The 18,382-nt window shown below is 45.2% G+C and overlaps 14 non-coding genes across 14 annotated transcripts; all 14 read right to left on the reverse strand.

The window, feature by feature from the left end:
• Window positions 1-253: 253 nt before the first annotated feature.
• LOC141195257 (U2 spliceosomal RNA) lies at window positions 254-444 on the reverse strand. Its single transcript, XR_012267857.1, has one exon. It is a non-coding gene; the product is annotated as a U2 spliceosomal RNA (small nuclear RNA).
• A 1,121-nt stretch (window positions 445-1,565) lies between these two features.
• Window positions 1,566-1,756, reverse strand: LOC141195258 (U2 spliceosomal RNA). The gene has a single exon (XR_012267858.1). It is a non-coding gene; the product is annotated as a U2 spliceosomal RNA (small nuclear RNA).
• Window positions 1,757-2,877: 1,121 nt separating this feature from the next.
• On the reverse strand, window positions 2,878-3,068 carry LOC141195259 (U2 spliceosomal RNA). The gene has a single exon (XR_012267859.1). It is a non-coding gene; the product is annotated as a U2 spliceosomal RNA (small nuclear RNA).
• A 1,123-nt stretch (window positions 3,069-4,191) lies between these two features.
• Window positions 4,192-4,382, reverse strand: LOC141195260 (U2 spliceosomal RNA). The gene has a single exon (XR_012267860.1). It is a non-coding gene; the product is annotated as a U2 spliceosomal RNA (small nuclear RNA).
• Window positions 4,383-5,504: 1,122 nt separating this feature from the next.
• LOC141195262 (U2 spliceosomal RNA) lies at window positions 5,505-5,695 on the reverse strand. Its single transcript, XR_012267861.1, has one exon. It is a non-coding gene; the product is annotated as a U2 spliceosomal RNA (small nuclear RNA).
• Window positions 5,696-6,820: 1,125 nt separating this feature from the next.
• LOC141195956 (U2 spliceosomal RNA) lies at window positions 6,821-7,011 on the reverse strand. The gene has a single exon (XR_012268527.1). It is a non-coding gene; the product is annotated as a U2 spliceosomal RNA (small nuclear RNA).
• Window positions 7,012-8,132: 1,121 nt separating this feature from the next.
• On the reverse strand, window positions 8,133-8,323 carry LOC141195263 (U2 spliceosomal RNA). The gene has a single exon (XR_012267862.1). It is a non-coding gene; the product is annotated as a U2 spliceosomal RNA (small nuclear RNA).
• A 1,120-nt stretch (window positions 8,324-9,443) lies between these two features.
• On the reverse strand, window positions 9,444-9,634 carry LOC141195265 (U2 spliceosomal RNA). Its single transcript, XR_012267864.1, has one exon. It is a non-coding gene; the product is annotated as a U2 spliceosomal RNA (small nuclear RNA).
• A 1,126-nt stretch (window positions 9,635-10,760) lies between these two features.
• LOC141195266 (U2 spliceosomal RNA) lies at window positions 10,761-10,951 on the reverse strand. The gene has a single exon (XR_012267865.1). It is a non-coding gene; the product is annotated as a U2 spliceosomal RNA (small nuclear RNA).
• Window positions 10,952-12,071: 1,120 nt separating this feature from the next.
• On the reverse strand, window positions 12,072-12,262 carry LOC141195267 (U2 spliceosomal RNA). Its single transcript, XR_012267866.1, has one exon. It is a non-coding gene; the product is annotated as a U2 spliceosomal RNA (small nuclear RNA).
• A 1,125-nt stretch (window positions 12,263-13,387) lies between these two features.
• LOC141196097 (U2 spliceosomal RNA) lies at window positions 13,388-13,578 on the reverse strand. The gene has a single exon (XR_012268663.1). It is a non-coding gene; the product is annotated as a U2 spliceosomal RNA (small nuclear RNA).
• Window positions 13,579-14,703: 1,125 nt separating this feature from the next.
• LOC141196193 (U2 spliceosomal RNA) lies at window positions 14,704-14,893 on the reverse strand. The gene has a single exon (XR_012268757.1). It is a non-coding gene; the product is annotated as a U2 spliceosomal RNA (small nuclear RNA).
• Window positions 14,894-16,015: 1,122 nt separating this feature from the next.
• Window positions 16,016-16,206, reverse strand: LOC141195268 (U2 spliceosomal RNA). The gene has a single exon (XR_012267867.1). It is a non-coding gene; the product is annotated as a U2 spliceosomal RNA (small nuclear RNA).
• Window positions 16,207-17,328: 1,122 nt separating this feature from the next.
• Window positions 17,329-17,519, reverse strand: LOC141195269 (U2 spliceosomal RNA). The gene has a single exon (XR_012267868.1). It is a non-coding gene; the product is annotated as a U2 spliceosomal RNA (small nuclear RNA).
• Between the last annotated feature and the right edge of the window lie 863 nt (window positions 17,520-18,382).

The following is an 18,382-nucleotide window of genomic DNA, read 5'->3' on the forward strand; positions in this document are numbered from 1 at the left end:
CCAAAAGGAAGTATAGAGGGAGAGCTAGATAGATAGCATTGCATTACATTACATTACATGGCAATGCAATGCACAGTTGCTGAAGTTGAACCAAAATGAGCTTGTCATCTGGCTTCTGCAACTTTTAACATGAAAAATCCAATGAGGAGAAGAAAAGCAAAGCCAAAGAGTCCATCCCAAAATCCGACAAACAAGCAAAATGAACAAAAAGCATTGAATTCAATTCTTTCTGATTTTAGAAACTGCATTAAAGAAGGGGTGCACCGGTCCTGGAGATACTGCAATACCAGGTCAATGCGTGGAGTGGACAGAGCAAGCTCTTTTTCCATCTCCCTGTTCTAAAAATCCATTTAATATATGGTCCCCAGATAGGGGACGTATCAGATATTAAACTGATAAGAACAGATACTACACTTGATCTTAGCCAAAAGGCCGAGAAGCGATAACCAGAATTGGTTTCCGACTACGGTGCCACCCAAGGATTCTGAAAAGTCAATTTGTGGAGATGGCCACCTGGACTCCCGTTAAGAAGACATGCTGTCAACCTCTAGATCCCTCACATGCCTGCACTTTTCGGCTTGCTGCTGCTGCAATCCACGCATTTTAGATCTGCATAACTCCACCTCTTTTAGCACAGTACCCTCAACCCCCGGCTGTTCCCACCCGCCTCAACACCGTTGGAAGGGAGGAGAACCAATTAAGGTGGGGGGGGTGGTGGAACGAGCAGCTGTCTACCCTTAGCAGGAGAGTTGCTGATTAATTACCTCTCCTGCTGCTGCTGCTGCTGGCTGTCCAGCAGCAGACTGAAGGTGGCTGCTGCTGTGCGCAGGTATATAAAGGCTCAGAGCCTATTATGACACGCGCAGCCAGCGTTCCATTGCCACATTCCGTCTACTGCAGGCGGGATACCTGGATGGCTGAATGTCACTGAGAAGCTCACAGAGACCGCCATAAGCAACAGTTTAAAAGAATGCCACAGACTAATCAACCAAACTTTTTGGGTTGGTTTCTCTTTTATAGTCTGCAGGCATTAAATGAAAGAAGTCAGTGTTCCAGCAGAGGGAGACAACGTTTCAGAAAAGGCATTGTAGCAAACCAAAAAAGAAATTTTAAGCGCAGCAGAGTAACCAGCTCACATACCTGTTAGCTCAGGTGAGTTTAAAAGGCTGCTGTTGATAACAAGGGCATTTGCTAAATAGATGGTGTGTGTGCAACAATATACTGAAAGGTCAATTATATTGTGCAGCTTATCTCACCACCTGTAGTTATTTAGGTGAAAGCTCCAAAATGCTTGCCTAATATGTCTGTTTATCCAAAAGGAAGTATAGAGGGAGAGCTAGATAGATAGCATTGCATTACATTACATTACATGGCAATGCAATGCACAGTTGCTGAAGTTGAACCAAAATGAGCTTGTCATCTGGCTTCTGCAACTTTTAACATGAAAAATCCAATGAGGAGAAGAAAAGCAAAGCCAAAGAGTCCATCCCAAAATCCGACAAACAAGCAAAATGAACAAAAAGCATTGAATTCAATTCTTTCTGATTTTAGAAACTGCATTAAAGAAGGGGTGCACCGGTCCTGGAGATACTGCAATACCAGGTCAATGCGTGGAGTGGACAGAGCAAGCTCTTTTTCCATCTCCCTGTTCTAAAAATCCATTTAATATATGGTCCCCAGATAGGGGACGTATCAGATATTAAACTGATAAGAACAGATACTACACTTGATCTTAGCCAAAAGGCCGAGAAGCGATAACCAGAATTGGTTTCCGACTACGGTGCCACCCAAGGATTCTGAAAAGTCCATTTGTGGAGATGGCCACCTGGACTCCCGTTAAGAAGACATGCTGTCAACCTCTAGATCCCTCACATGCCTGCACTTTTCGGCTTGCTGCTGCTGCAATCCACGCGTTTTAGATCTGCATAACTCCACCTCTTTTAGCACAGTACCCTCAACCCCCGGCTGTTCCCACCCGCCTCAACACCGTTGGAAGGGAGGAGAACCAGTTAAGGCGGGGGGGGGGGTGGAACGAGCAGCTGTCTACCCTTAGCAGGAGGGTTGCTGATTAATTACCTCTCCTGCTGCTGCTGCTGCTGGCTGTCCAGCAGCAGACTGAAGGTGGCTGCTGCTGTGCGCAGGTATATAAAGGCTCAGAGCCTATTATGACACGCGCAGCCAGCGTTCCATTGCCACATTCCGTCTACTGCAGGCGGGATACCTGGATGGCTGAATGTCACTGAGAAGCTCACAGAGACCGCCATAAGCAACAGTTTAAAAGAATGCCACAGACTAATCAACCAAACATTTTGGGTTGGTTTCTCTTTTATAGTCTGCAGGCATTAAATGAAAGAAGTCAGTGTTCCAGCAGAGGGAGACAACGTTTCAGAAAAGGCATTGTAGCAAACCAAAAAAGAAATTTTAAGCGCAGCAGAGTAACCAGCTCACATACCTGTTAGCTCAGGTGAGTTTAAAAGGCTGCTGTTGATAACAAGGGCATTTGCTAAATAGATGGTGTGTGTGCAACAATATACTGAAAGGTCAATTATATTGTGCAGCTTATCTCACCACCTGTAGTTATTTAGGTGAAAGCTCCAAAATGCTTGCCTAATATGTCTGTTTATCCAAAAGGAAGTATAGAGGGAGAGCTAGATAGATAGCATTGCATTACATTACATTACATGGCAATGCAATGCACAGTTGCTGAAGTTGAACCAAAATGAGCTTGTCATCTGGCTTCTGCAACTTTTAACATGAAAAATCCAATGAGGAGAAGAAAAGCAAAGCCAAAGAGTCCATCCCAAAATCCGACAAACAAGCAAAATGAACAAAAAGCATTGAATTCAATTCTTTCTGATTTTAGAAACTGCATTAAAGAAGGGGTGCACCGGTCCTGGAGATACTGCAATACCAGGTCAATGCGTGGAGTGGACAGAGCAAGCTCTTTTTCCATCTCCCTGTTCTAAAAATCCATTTAATATATGGTCCCCAGATAGGGGACGTATCAGATATTAAACTGATAAGAACAGATACTACACTTGATCTTAGCCAAAAGGCCGAGAAGCGATAACCAGAATTGGTTTCCGACTACGGTGCCACCCAAGGATTCTGAAAAGTCCATTTGTGGAGATGGCCACCTGGACTCCCGTTAAGAAGACATGCTGTCAACCTCTAGATCCCTCACATGCCTGCACTTTTCGGCTTGCTGCTGCTGCAATCCACGCGTTTTAGATCTGCATAACTCCACCTCTTTTAGCACAGTACCCTCAACCCCCGGCTGTTCCCACCCGCCTCAACACCGTTGGAAGGGAGGAGAACCAATTAAGGCAGGGAGGGGGGGGTGGAACGAGCAGCTGTCTACCCTTAGCAGGAGGGTTGCTGATTAATTACCTCTCCTGCTGCTGCTGCTGCTGGCTGTCCAGCAGCAGACTGAAGGTGGCTGCTGCTGTGCGCAGGTATATAAAGGCTCAGAGCCTATTATGACACGCGCAGCCAGCGTTCCATTGCCACATTCCGTCTACTGCAGGCAGGATACCTGGATGGCTGAATGTCACTGAGAAGCTCACAGAGACCGCCATAAGCAACAGTTTAAAAGAATGCCACAGACTAATCAACCAAACTTTTTGGGTTGGTTTCTCTTTTATAGTCTGCAGGCATTAAATGAAAGAAGTCAGTGTTCCAGCAGAGGGAGACAACGTTTCAGAAAAGGCATTGTAGCAAACCAAAAAAGAAATTTTAAGCGCAGCAGAGTAACCAGCTCACATACCTGTTAGCTCAGGTGAGTTTAAAGGGCTGCTGTTGATAACAAGGGCATTTGCTAAATAGATGGTGTGTGTGCAACAATATACTGAAAGGTCAATTATATTGTGCAGCTTATCTCACCACCTGTAGTTATTTAGGTGAAAGCTCCAAAATGCTTGCCTAATATGTCTGTTTATCCAAAAGGAAGTATAGAGGGAGAGCTAGATAGATAGCATTGCATTACATTACATTACATGGCAATGCAATGCACAGTTGCTGAAGTTGAACCAAAATGAGCTTGTCATCTGGCTTCTGCAACTTTTAACATGAAAAATCCAATGAGGAGAAGAAAAGCAAAGCCAAAGAGTCCATCCCAAAATCCGACAAACAAGCAAAATGAACAAAAAGCATTGAATTCAATTCTTTCTGATTTTAGAAACTGCATTAAAGAAGGGGTGCACCGGTCCTGGAGATACTGCAATACCAGGTCAATGCGTGGAGTGGACAGAGCAAGCTCTTTTTCCATCTCCCTGTTCTAAAAATCCATTTAATATATGGTCCCCAGATAGGGGACGTATCAGATATTAAACTGATAAGAACAGATACTACACTTGATCTTAGCCAAAAGGCCGAGAAGCGATAACCAGAATTGGTTTCCGACTACGGTGCCACCCAAGGATTCTGAAAAGTCCATTTGTGGAGATGGCCACCTGGACTCCCGTTAAGAAGACATGCTGTCAACCTCTAGATCCCTCACATGCCTGCACTTTTCGGCTTGCTGCTGCTGCAATCCACGCGTTTTAGATCTGCATAACTCCACCTCTTTTAGCACAGTACCCTCAACCCCCGGCTGTTCCCACCCGCCTCAACACCGTTGGAAGGGAGGAGAACCAATTAAGGCGGGGGGGGGGGGTGGAACGAGCAGCTGTCTACCCTTAGCAGGAGGGTTGCTGATTAATTACCTCTCCTGCTGCTGCTGCTGCTGGCTGTCCAGCAGCAGACTGAAGGTGGCTGCTGCTGTGCGCAGGTATATAAAGGCTCAGAGCCTATTATGACACGCGCAGCCAGCGTTCCATTGCCACATTCCGTCTACTGCAGGCGGGATACCTGGATGGCTGAATGTCACTGAGAAGCTCACAGAGACCGCCATAAGCAACAGTTTAAAAGAATGCCACAGACTAATGAACCAAACTTTTTGGGTTGGTTTCTCTTTTATAGTCTGCAGGCATTAAATGAAAGAAGTCAGTGTTCCAGCAGAGGGAGACAACGTTTCAGAAAAGGCATTGTAGCAAACCAAAAAAGAAATTTAAAGCGCAGCAGAGTAACCAGCTCACATACCTGTTAGCTCAGGTGAGTTTAAAAGGCTGCTGTTGATAACAAGGGCATTTGCTAAATAGATGGTGTGTGTGCAACAATATACTGAAAGGTCAATTATATTGTGCAGCTTATCTCACCACCTGTAGTTATTTAGGTGAAAGCTCCAAAATGCTTGCCTAATATGTCTGTTTATCCAAAAGGAAGTATAGAGGGAGAGCTAGATAGATAGCATTGCATTACATTACATTACATGGCAATGCAATGCACAGTTGCTGAAGTTGAACCAAAATGAGCTTGTCATCTGGCTTCTGCAACTTTTAACATGAAAAATCCAATGAGGAGAAGAAAAGCAAAGCCAAAGAGTCCATCCCAAAATCCGACAAACAAGCAAAATGAACAAAAAGCATTGAATTCAATTCTTTCTGATTTTAGAAACTGCATTAAAGAAGGGGTGCACCGGTCCTGGAGATACTGCAATACCAGGTCAATGCGTGGAGTGGACAGAGCAAGCTCTTTTTCCATCTCCCTGTTCTAAAAATCCATTTAATATATGGTCCCCAGATAGGGGACGTATCAGATATTAAACTGATAAGAACAGATACTACACTTGATCTTAGCCAAAAGGCCGAGAAGCGATAACCAGAATTGGTTTCCGACTACGGTGCCACCCAAGGATTCTGAAAAGTCCATTTGTGGAGATGGCCACCTGGACTCCCGTTAAGAAGACATGCTGTCAACCTCTAGATCCCTCACATGCCTGCACTTTTCGGCTTGCTGCTGCTGCAATCCACGCGTTTTAGATCTGCATAACTCCACCTCTTTTAGCACAGTACCCTCAACCCCCGGCTGTTCCCACCCGCCTCAACACCGTTGGAGGGGAGGAGAACCAATTAAGGCGGGGGGGGGGGGGGGTGGAACGAGCAGCTGTCTACCCTTAGCAGGAGGGTTGCTGATTAATTACCTCTCCTGCTGCTGCTGCTGCTGGCTGTCCAGCAGCAGACTGAAGGTGGCTGCTGCTGTGCGCAGGTATATAAAGGCTCAGAGCCTATTATGACACGCGCAGCCAGCGTTCCATTGCCACATTCCGTCTACTGCAGGCGGGATACCTGGATGGCTGAATGTCACTGAGAAGCTCACAGAGACCGCCATAAGCAACAGTTTAAAAGAATGCCACAGACTAATCAACCAAACATTTTGGGTTGGTTTCTCTTTTATAGTCTGCAGGCATTAAATGAAAGAAGTCAGTGTTCCAGCAGAGGGAGACAACGTTTCAGAAAAGGCATTGTAGCAAACCAAAAAAGAAATTTTAAGCGCAGCAGAGTAACCAGCTCACATACCTGTTAGCTCAGGTGAGTTTAAAAGGCTGCTGTTGATAACAAGGGCATTTGCTAAATAGATGGTGTGTGTGCAACAATATACTGAAAGGTCAATTATATTGTGCAGCTTATCTCACCACCTGTAGTTATTTAGGTGAAAGCTCCAAAATGCTTGCCTAATATGTCTGTTTATCCAAAAGGAAGTATAGAGGGAGAGCTAGATAGATAGCATCGCATTACATTACATTACATGGCAATGCAATGCACAGTTGCTGAAGTTGAACCAAAATGAGCTTGTCATCTGGCTTCTGCAACTTTTAACATGAAAAATCCAATGAGGAGAAGAAAAGCAAAGCCAAAGAGTCCATCCCAAAATCCGACAAACAAGCAAAATGAACAAAAAGCATTGAATTCAATTCTTTCTGATTTTAGAAACTGCATTAAAGAAGGGGTGCACCGGTCCTGGAGATACTGCAATACCAGGTCAATGTGTGGAGTGGACAGAGCAAGCTCTTTTTCCATCTCCCTGTTCTAAAAATCCATTTAATATATGGTCCCCAGATAGGGGACGTATCAGATATTAAACTGATAAGAACAGATACTACACTTGATCTTAGCCAAAAGGCCGAGAAGCGATAACCAGAATTGGTTTCCGACTACGGTGCCACCCAAGGATTCTGAAAAGTCCATTTGTGGAGATGGCCACCTGGACTCCCGTTAAGAAGACATGCTGTCAACCTCTAGATCCCTCACATGCCTGCACTTTTCGGCTTGCTGCTGCTGCAATCCACGCGTTTTAGATCTGCATAACTCCACCTCTTTTAGCACAGTACCCTCAACCCCCGGCTGTTCCCACCCGCCTCAACACCGTTGGAAGGGAGGAGAACCAATTAAGGCGGGGGGGGGGGTGGAACGAGCAGCTGTCTACCCTTAGCAGGAGGGTTGCTGATTAATTACCTCTCCTGCTGCTGCTGCTGCTGGCTGTCCAGCAGCAGACTGAAGGTGGCTGCTGCTGTGCGCAGGTATATAAAGGCTCAGAGCCTATTATGACACGCGCAGCCAGCGTTCCATTGCCACATTCCGTCTACTGCAGGCGGGATACCTGGATGGCTGAATGTCACTGAGAAGCTCACAGAGACCGCCATAAGCAACAGTTTAAAAGAATGCCACAGACTAATCAACCAAACTTTTTGGGTTGGTTTCTCTTTTATAGTCTGCAGGCATTAAATGAAAGAAGTCAGTGTTCCAGCAGAGGGAGACAACGTTTCAGAAAAGGCATTGTAGCAAACCAAAAAAGAAATTTTAAGCGCAGCAGAGTAACCAGCTCACATACCTGTTAGCTCAGGTGAGTTTAAAAGGCTGCTGTTGATAACAAGGGCATTTGCTAAATAGATGGTGTGTGTGCAACAATATACTGAAAGGTCAATTATATTGTGCAGCTTATCTCACCACCTGTAGTTATTTAGGTGAAAGCTCCAAAATGCTTGCCTAATATGTCTGTTTATCCAAAAGGAAGTATAGAGGGAGAGCTAGATAGATAGCATTGCATTACATTACATTACATGGCAATGCAATGCACAGTTGCTGAAGTTGAACCAAAATGAGCTTGTCATCTGGCTTCTGCAACTTTTAACATGAAAAATCCAATGAGGAGAAGAAAAGCAAAGCCAAAGAGTCCATCCCAAAATCCGACAAACAAGCAAAATGAACAAAAAGCATTGAATTCAATTCTTTCTGATTTTAGAAACTGCATTAAAGAAGGGGTGCACCGGTCCTGGAGATACTGCAATACCAGGTCAATGCGTGGAGTGGACAGAGCAAGCTCTTTTTCCATCTCCCTGTTCTAAAAATCCATTTAATATATGGTCCCCAGATAGGGGACGTATCAGATATTAAACTGATAAGAACAGATACTACACTTGATCTTAGCCAAAAGGCCGAGAAGCGATAACCAGAATTGGTTTCCGACTACGGTGCCACCCAAGGATTCTGAAAAGTCCATTTGTGGAGATGGCCACCTGGACTCCCGTTAAGAAGACATGCTGTCAACCTCTAGATCCCTCACATGCCTGCACTTTTCGGCTTGCTGCTGCTGCAATCCACGCGTTTTAGATCTGCATAACTCCACCTCTTTTAGCACAGTACCCTCAACCCCCGGCTGTTCCCACCCGCCTCAACACCGTTGGAAGGGAGGAGAACCAGTTAAGGCGGGGGGGGGGTGGAACGAGCAGCTGTCTACCCTTAGCAGGAGGGTTGCTGATTAATTACCTCTCCTGCTGCTGCTGCTGCTGGCTGTCCAGCAGCAGACTGAAGGTGGCTGCTGCTGTGCGCAGGTATATAAAGGCTCAGAGCCTATTATGACACGCGCAGCCAGCGTTCCATTGCCACATTCCGTCTACTGCAGGCGGGATACCTGGATGGCTGAATGTCACTGAGAAGCTCACAGAGACCGCCATAAGCAACAGTTTAAAAGAATGCCACAGACTAATCAACCAAACTTTTTGGGTTGGTTTCTCTTTTATAGTCTGCAGGCATTAAATGAAAGAAGTCAGTGTTCCAGCAGAGGGAGACAACGTTTCAGAAAAGGCATTGTAGCAAACCAAAAAAGAAATTTTAAGCGCAGCAGAGTAACCAGCTCACATACCTGTTAGCTCAGGTGAGTTTAAAAGGCTGCTGTTGATAACAAGGGCATTTGCTAAATAGATGGTGTGTGTGCAACAATATACTGAAAGGTCAATTATATTGTGCAGCTTATCTCACCACCTGTAGTTATTTAGGTGAAAGCTCCAAAATGCTTGCCTAATATGTCTGTTTATCCAAAAGGAAGTATAGAGGGAGAGCTAGATAGATAGCATTGCATTACATTACATTACATGGCAATGCAATGCACAGTTGCTGAAGTTGAACCAAAATGAGCTTGTCATCTGGCTTCTGCAACTTTTAACATGAAAAATCCAATGAGGAGAAGAAAAGCAAAGCCAAAGAGTCCATCCCAAAATCCGACAAACAAGCAAAATGAACAAAAAGCATTGAATTCAATTCTTTCTGATTTTAGAAACTGCATTAAAGAAGGGGTGCACCGGTCCTGGAGATACTGCAATACCAGGTCAATGCGTGGAGTGGACAGAGCAAGCTCTTTTTCCATCTCCCTGTTCTAAAAATCCATTTAATATATGGTCCCCAGATAGGGGACGTATCAGATATTAAACTGATAAGAACAGATACTACACTTGATCTTAGCCAAAAGGCCGAGAAGCGATAACCAGAATTGGTTTCCGACTACGGTGCCACCCAAGGATTCTGAAAAGTCCATTTGTGGAGATGGCCACCTGGACTCCCGTTAAGAAGACATGCTGTCAACCTCTAGATCCCTCACATGCCTGCACTTTTCGGCTTGCTGCTGCTGCAATCCACGCGTTTTAGATCTGCATAACTCCACCTCTTTTAGCACAGTACCCTCAACCCCCGGCTGTTCCCACCCGCCTCAACACCGTTGGAAGGGAGGAGAACCAATTAAGGCGGGGGGGGGGGGGGGGTGGAACGAGCAGCTGTCTACCCTTAGCAGGAGGGTTGCTGATTAATTACCTCTCCTGCTGCTGCTGCTGCTGGCTGTCCAGCAGCAGACTGAAGGTGGCTGCTGCTGTGCGCAGGTATATAAAGGCTCAGAGCCTATTATGACACGCGCAGCCAGCGTTCCATTGCCACATTCCGTCTACTGCAGGCGGGATACCTGGATGGCTGAATGTCACTGAGAAGCTCACAGAGACCGCCATAAGCAACAGTTTAAAAGAATGCCACAGACTAATCAACCAAACTTTTTGGGTTGGTTTCTCTTTTATAGTCTGCAGGCATTAAATGAAAGAAGTCAGTGTTCCAGCAGAGGGAGACAACGTTTCAGAAAAGGCATTGTAGCAAACCAAAAAAGAAATTTTAAGCGCAGCAGAGTAACCAGCTCACATACCTGTTAGCTCAGGTGAGTTTAAAAGGCTGCTGTTGATAACAAGGGCATTTGCTAAATAGATGGTGTGTGTGCAACAATATACTGAAAGGTCAATTATATTGTGCAGCTTATCTCACCACCTGTAGTTATTTAGGTGAAAGCTCCAAAATGCTTGCCTAATATGTCTGTTTATCCAAAAGGAAGTATAGAGGGAGAGCTAGATAGATAGCATTGCATTACATTACATTACATGGCAATGCAATGCACAGTTGCTGAAGTTGAACCAAAATGAGCTTGTCATCTGGCTTCTGCAACTTTTAACATGAAAAATCCAATGAGGAGAAGAAAAGCAAAGCCAAAGAGTCCATCCCAAAATCCGACAAACAAGCAAAATGAACAAAAAGCATTGAATTCAATTCTTTCTGATTTTAGAAACTGCATTAAAGAAGGGGTGCACCGGTCCTGGAGATACTGCAATACCAGGTCAATGCGTGGAGTGGACAGAGCAAGCTCTTTTTCCATCTCCCTGTTCTAAAAATCCATTTAATATATGGTCCCCAGATAGGGGACGTATCAGATATTAAACTGATAAGAACAGATACTACACTTGATCTTAGCCAAAAGGCCGAGAAGCGATAACCAGAATTGGTTTCCGACTACGGTGCCACCCAAGGATTCTGAAAAGTCCATTTGTGGAGATGGCCACCTGGACTCCCGTTAAGAAGACATGCTGTCAACCTCTAGATCCCTCACATGCCTGCACTTTTCGGCTTGCTGCTGCTGCAATCCACGCGTTTTAGATCTGCATAACTCCACCTCTTTTAGCACAGTACCCTCAACCCCCGGCTGTTCCCACCCGCCTCAACACCGTTGGAAGGGAGGAGAACCAATTAAGGCGGGGGGGGGGTGGAACGAGCAGCTGTCTACCCTTAGCAGGAGGGTTGCTGATTAATTACCTCTCCTGCTGCTGCTGCTGCTGGCTGTCCAGCAGCAGACTGAAGGTGGCTGCTGCTGTGCGCAGGTATATAAAGGCTCAGAGCCTATTATGACACGCGCAGCCAGCGTTCCATTGCCACATTCCGTCTACTGCAGGCGGGATACCTGGATGGCTGAATGTCACTGAGAAGCTCACAGAGACCGCCATAAGCAACAGTTTAAAAGAATGCCACAGACTAATCAACCAAACTTTTTGGGTTGGTTTCTCTTTTATAGTCTGCAGGCATTAAATGAAAGAAGTCAGTGTTCCAGCAGAGGGAGACAACGTTTCAGAAAAGGCATTGTAGCAAACCAAAAAAGAAATTTTAAGCGCAGCAGAGTAACCAGCTCACATACCTGTTAGCTCAGGTGAGTTTAAAAGGCTGCTGTTGATAACAAGGGCATTTGCTAAATAGATGGTGTGTGTGCAACAATATACTGAAAGGTCAATTATATTGTGCAGCTTATCTCACCACCTGTAGTTATTTAGGTGAAAGCTCCAAAATGCTTGCCTAATATGTCTGTTTATCCAAAAGGAAGTATAGAGGGAGAGCTAGATAGATAGCATTGCATTACATTACATTACATGGCAATGCAATGCACAGTTGCTGAAGTTGAACCAAAATGAGCTTGTCATCTGGCTTCTGCAACTTTTAACATGAAAAATCCAATGAGGAGAAGAAAAGCAAAGCCAAAGAGTCCATCCCAAAATCCGACAAACAAGCAAAATGAACAAAAAGCATTGAATTCAATTCTTTCTGATTTTAGAAACTGCATTAAAGAAGGGGTGCACCGGTCCTGGAGATACTGCAATACCAGGTCAATGCGTGGAGTGGACAGAGCAAGCTCTTTTTCCATCTCCCTGTTCTAAAAATCCATTTAATATATGGTCCCCAGATAGGGGACGTATCAGATATTAAACTGATAAGAACAGATACTACACTTGATCTTAGCCAAAAGGCCGAGAAGCGATAACCAGAATTGGTTTCCGACTACGGTGCCACCCAAGGATTCTGAAAAGTCCATTTGTGGAGATGGCCACCTGGACTCCCGTTAAGAAGACATGCTGTCAACCTCTAGATCCCTCACATGCCTGCACTTTTCGGCTTGCTGCTGCTGCAATCCACGCGTTTTAGATCTGCATAACTCCACCTCTTTTAGCACAGTACCCTCAACCCCCGGCTGTTCCCACCCGCCTCAACACCGTTGGAAGGGAGGAGAACCAATTAAGGCGGGGGGGGGGGGGGGTGGAACGAGCAGCTGTCTACCCTTAGCAGGAGGGTTGCTGATTAATTACCTCTCCTGCTGCTGCTGCTCCTGGCTGTCCAGCAGCAGACTGAAGGTGGCTGCTGCTGTGCGCAGGTATATAAAGGCTCAGAGCCTATTATGACACGCGCAGCCAGCGTTCCATTGCCACATTCCGTCTACTGCAGGCGGGATACCTGGATGGCTGAATGTCACTGAGAAGCTCACAGAGACCGCCATAAGCAACAGTTTAAAAGAATGCCACAGACTAATCAACCAAACTTTTTGGGTTGGTTTCTCTTTTATAGTCTGCAGGCATTAAATGAAAGAAGTCAGTGTTCCAGCAGAGGGAGACAACGTTTCAGAAAAGGCATTGTAGCAAACCAAAAAAGAAATTTTAAGCGCAGCAGAGTAACCAGCTCACATACCTGTTAGCTCAGGTGAGTTTAAAAGGCTGCTGTTGATAACAAGGGCATTTGCTAAATAGATGGTGTGTGTGCAACAATATACTGAAAGGTCAATTATATTGTGCAGCTTATCTCACCACCTGTAGTTATTTAGGTGAAAGCTCCAAAATGCTTGCCTAATATGTCTGTTTATCCAAAAGGAAGTATAGAGGGAGAGCTAGATAGATAGCATTGCATTACATTACATTACATGGCAATGCAATGCACAGTTGCTGAAGTTGAACCAAAATGAGCTTGTCATCTGGCTTCTGCAACTTTTAACATGAAAAATCCAATGAGGAGAAGAAAAGCAAAGCCAAAGAGTCCATCCCAAAATCCGACAAACAAGCAAAATGAACAAAAAGCATTGAATTCAATTCTTTCTGATTTTAGAAACTGCATTAAAGAAGGGGTGCACCGGTCCTGTAGATACTGCAATATCAGGTCAATGCGTGGAGTGGACAGAGCAAGCTCTTTTTCCATCTCCCTGTTCTAAAAATCCATTTAATATATGGTCCCCAGATAGGGGACGTATCAGATATTAAACTGATAAGAACAGATACTACACTTGATCTTAGCCAAAAGGCCGAGAAGCGATAACCAGAATTGGTTTCCGACTACGGTGCCACCCAAGGATTCTGAAAAGTCCATTTGTGGAGATGGCCACCTGGACTCCCGTTAAGAAGGCATGCTGTCAACCTCTAGATCCCTCACATGCCTGCACTTTTCGGCTTGCTGCTGCTGCAATCCACGCGTTTTAGATCTGCATAACTCCACCTCTTTTAGCACAGTACCCTCAACCCCCGGCTGTTCCCACCCGCCTCAACACCGTTGGAAGGGAGGAGAACCAATTAAGGCGGGGGGGGGGGGGGGTGGAACGAGCAGCTGTCTACCCTTAGCAGGAGGGTTGCTGATTTATTACCTCTCCTGCTGCTGCTGCTGCTGGCTGTCCAGCAGCAGACTGAAGGTGGCTGCTGCTGTGCGCAGGTATATAAAGGCTCAGAGCCTATTATGACACGCGCAGCCAGCGTTCCATTGCCACATTCCGTCTACTGCAGGCGGGATACCTGGATGGCTGAATGTCACTGAGAAGCTCACAGAGACCGCCATAAGCAACAGTTTAAAAGAATGCCACAGACTAATCAACCAAACTTTTTGGGTTGGTTTCTCTTTTATAGTCTGCAGGCATTAAATGAAAGAAGTCAGTGTTCCAGCAGAGGGAGACAACGTTTCAGAAAAGGCATTGTAGCAAACCAAAAAAGAAATTTTAAGCGCAGCAGAGTAACCAGCTCACATACCTGTTAGCTCAGGTGAGTTTAAAAGGCTGCTGTTGATAACAAGGGCATTTGCTAAATAGATGGTGTGTGTGCAACAATATACTGAAAGGTCAATTATATTGTGCAGCTTATCTCACCACCTGTAGTTATTTAGGTGAAAGCTCCAAAATGCTTGCCTAATATGTCTGTTTATCCAAAAGGAAGTATAGAGGGAGAGCTAGATAGATAGCATTGCATTACATTACATTACATGGCAATGCAATGCACAGTTGCTGAAGTTGAACCAAAATGAGCTTGTCATCTGGCTTCTGCAACTTTTAACATGAAAAATCCAATGAGGAGAAGAAAAGCAAAGCCAAAGAGTCCATCCCAAAATCCGACAAACAAGCAAAATGAACAAAAAGCATTGAATTCAATTCTTTCTGATTTTAGAAACTGCATTAAAGAAGGGGTGCACCGGTCCTGGAGATACTGCAATACCAGGTCAATGCGTGGAGTGGACAGAGCAAGCTCTTTTTCCATCTCCCTGTTCTAAAAGCCATTTAATATATGGTCCCCAGATAGGGGACGTATCAGATATTAAACTGATAAGAACAGATACTACACTTGATCTTAGCCAAAAGGCCGAGAAGCGATAACCAGAATTGGTTTCCGACTACGGTGCCACCCAAGGATTCTGAAAAGTCCATTTGTGGAGATGGCCACCTGGACTCCCGTTAAGAAGACATGCTGTCAACCTCTAGATCCCTCACATGCCTGCACTTTTCGGCTTGCTGCTGCTGCAATCCACGCGTTTTAGATCTGCATAACTCCACCTCTTTTAGCACAGTACCCTCAACCCCCGGCTGTTCCCACCCGCCTCAACACCGTTGGAAGGGAGGAGAACCAATTAAGGCGGGGGGGGGGGGTGGAACGAGCAGCTGTCTACCCTTAGCAGGAGGGTTGCTGATTTATTACCTCTCCTGCTGCTGCTGCTGCTGGCTGTCCAGCAGCAGACTGAAGGTGGCTGCTGCTGTGCGCAGGTATATAAAGGCTCAGAGCCTATTATGACACGCGCAGCCAGCGTTCCATTGCCACATTCCGTCTACTGCAGGCGGGATACCTGGATGGCTGAATGTCACTGAGAAGCTCACAGAGACCGCCATAAGCAACAGTTTAAAAGAATGCCACAGACTAATCAACCAAACTTTTTGGGTTGGTTTCTCTTTTATAGTCTGCAGGCATTAAATGAAAGAAGTCAGTGTTCCAGCAGAGGGAGACAACGTTTCAGAAAAGGCATTGTAGCAAACCAAAAAAGAAATTTTAAGCGCAGCAGAGTAACCAGCTCACATACCTGTTAGCTCAGGTGAGTTTAAAAGGCTGCTGTTGATAACAAGGGCATTTGCTAAATAGATGGTGTGTGTGCAACAATATACTGAAAGGTCAATTATATTGTGCAGCTTATCTCACCACCTGTAGTTATTTAGGTGAAAGCTCCAAAATGCTTGCCTAATATGTCTGTTTATCCAAAAGGAAGTATAGAGGGAGAGCTAGATAGATAGCATTGCATTACATTACATTACATGGCAATGCAATGCACAGTTGCTGAAGTTGAACCAAAATGAGCTTGTCATCTGGCTTCTGCAACTTTTAACATGAAAAATCCAATGAGGAGAAGAAAAGCAAAGCCAAAGAGTCCATCCCAAAATCCGACAAACAAGCAAAATGAACAAAAAGCATTGAATTCAATTCTTTCTGATTTTAGAAACTGCATTAAAGAAGGGGTGCACCGGTCCTGGAGATACTGCAATACCAGGTCAATGCGTGGAGTGGACAGAGCAAGCTCTTTTTCCATCTCCCTGTTCTAAAAATCCATTTAATATATGGTCCCCAGATAGGGGACGTATCAGATATTAAACTGATAAGAACAGATACTACACTTGATCTTAGCCAAAAGGCCGAGAAGCGATAACCAGAATTGGTTTCCGACTACGGTGCCACCCAAGGATTCTGAAAAGTCCATTTGTGGAGATGGCCACCTGGACTCCCGTTAAGAAGACATGCTGTCAACCTCTAGATCCCTCACATGCCTGCACTTTTCGGCTTGCTGCTGCTGCAATCCACGCGTTTTAGATCTGCATAACTCCACCTCTTTTAGCACAGTACCCTCAACCCCCGGCTGTTCCCACCCGCCTCAACACCGTTGGAAGGGAGGAGAACCAATTAAGGCGGGGGGGGGGGGTGGAACGAGCAGCTGTCTACCCTTAGCAGGAGGGTTGCTGATTAATTACCTCTCCTGCTGCTGCTGCTGCTGGCTGTCCAGCAGCAGACTGAAGGTGGCTGCTGCTGTGCGCAGGTATATAAAGGCTCAGAGCCTATTATGACACGCGCAGCCAGCGTTCCATTGCCACATTCCGTCTACTGCAGGCGGGATACCTGGATGGCTGAATGTCACTGAGAAGCTCACAGAGACCGCCATAAGCAACAGTTTAAAAGAATGCCACAGACTAATCAACCAAACTTTTTGGGTTGGTTTCTCTTTTATAGTCTGCAGGCATTAAATGAAAGAAGTCAGTGTTCCAGCAGAGGGAGACAACGTTTCAGAAAAGGCATTGTAGCAAACCAAAAAAGAAATTTTAAGCGCAGCAGAGTAACCAGCTCACATACCTGTTAGCTCAGGTGAGTTTAAAAGGCTGCTGTTGATAACAAGGGCATTTGCTAAATAGATGGTGTGTGTGCAACAATATACTGAAAGGTCAATTATATTGTGCAGCTTATCTCACCACCTGTAGTTATTTAGGTGAAAGCTCCAAAATGCTTGCCTAATATGTCTGTTTATCCAAAAGGAAGTATAGAGGGAGAGCTAGATAGATAGCATTGCATTACATTACATTACATGGCAATGCAATGCACAGTTGCTGAAGTTGAACCAAAATGAGCTTGTCATCTGGCTTCTGCAACTTTTAACATGAAAAATCCAATGAGGAGAAGAAAAGCAAAGCCAAAGAGTCCATCCCAAAATCCGACAAACAAGCAAAATGAACAAAAAGCATTGAATTCAATTCTTTCTGATTTTAGAAACTGCATTAAAGAAGGGGTGCACCGGTCCTGGAGATACTGCAATACCAGGTCAATGCGTGGAGTGGACAGAGCAAGCTCTTTTTCCATCTCCCTGTTCTAAAAATCCATTTAATATATGGTCCCCAGATAGGGGACGTATCAGATATTAAACTGATAAGAACAGATACTACACTTGATCTTAGCCAAAAGGCCGAGAAGCGATAACCAGAATTGGTTTCCGACTACGGTGCCACCCAAGGATTCTGAAAAGTCCATTTGTGGAGATGGCCACCTGGACTCCCGTTAAGAAGACATGCTGTCAACCTCTAGATCCCTCACATGCCTGCACTTTTCGGCTTGCTGCTGCTGCAATCCACGCGTTTTAGATCTGCATAACTCCACCTCTTTTAGCACAGTACCCTCAACCCCCGGCTGTTCCCACCCGCCTCAACACCGTTGGAAGGGAGGAGAACCAATTAAGGCGGGGGGGGGGTGGAACGAGCAGCTGTCTACCCTTAGCAGGAGGGTTGCTGATTAATTACCTCTCCTGCTGCTGCTGCTGCTGGCTGTCCAGCAGCAGACTGAAGGTGGCTGCTGCTGTGCGCAGGTATATAAAGGCTCAGAGCCTATTATGACACGCGCAGCCAGCGTTCCATTGCCACATTCCGTCTACTGCAGGCGGGATACCTGGATGGCTGAATGTCACTGAGAAGCTCACAGAGACCGCCATAAGCAACAGTTTAAAAGAATGCCACAGACTAATCAACCAAACTTTTTGGGTTGGTTTCTCTTTTATAGTCTGCAGGCATTAAATGAAAGAAGTCAGTGTTCCAGCAGAGGGAGACAACGTTTCAGAAAAGGCATTGTAGCAAACCAAAAAAGAAATTTTAAGCGCAGCAGAGTAACCAGCTCACATACCTGTTAGCTCAGGTGAGTTTAAAAGGCTGCTGTTGATAACAAGGGCATTTGCTAAATAGATGGTGTGTGTGCAACAATATACTGAAAGGTCAATTATATTGTGCAGCTTATCTCACCACCTGTAGTTATTTAGGTGAAAGCTCCAAAATGCTTGCCTAATATGTCTGT

Source organism: Phyllobates terribilis, unplaced genomic scaffold, assembly GCF_046119375.1.
Source record: "Phyllobates terribilis strain yellow unplaced genomic scaffold, ASM4611937v1 Scaffold_74__1_contigs__length_7073193, whole genome shotgun sequence".
Taxonomy (NCBI): domain Eukaryota; kingdom Metazoa; phylum Chordata; class Amphibia; order Anura; family Dendrobatidae; genus Phyllobates; species Phyllobates terribilis.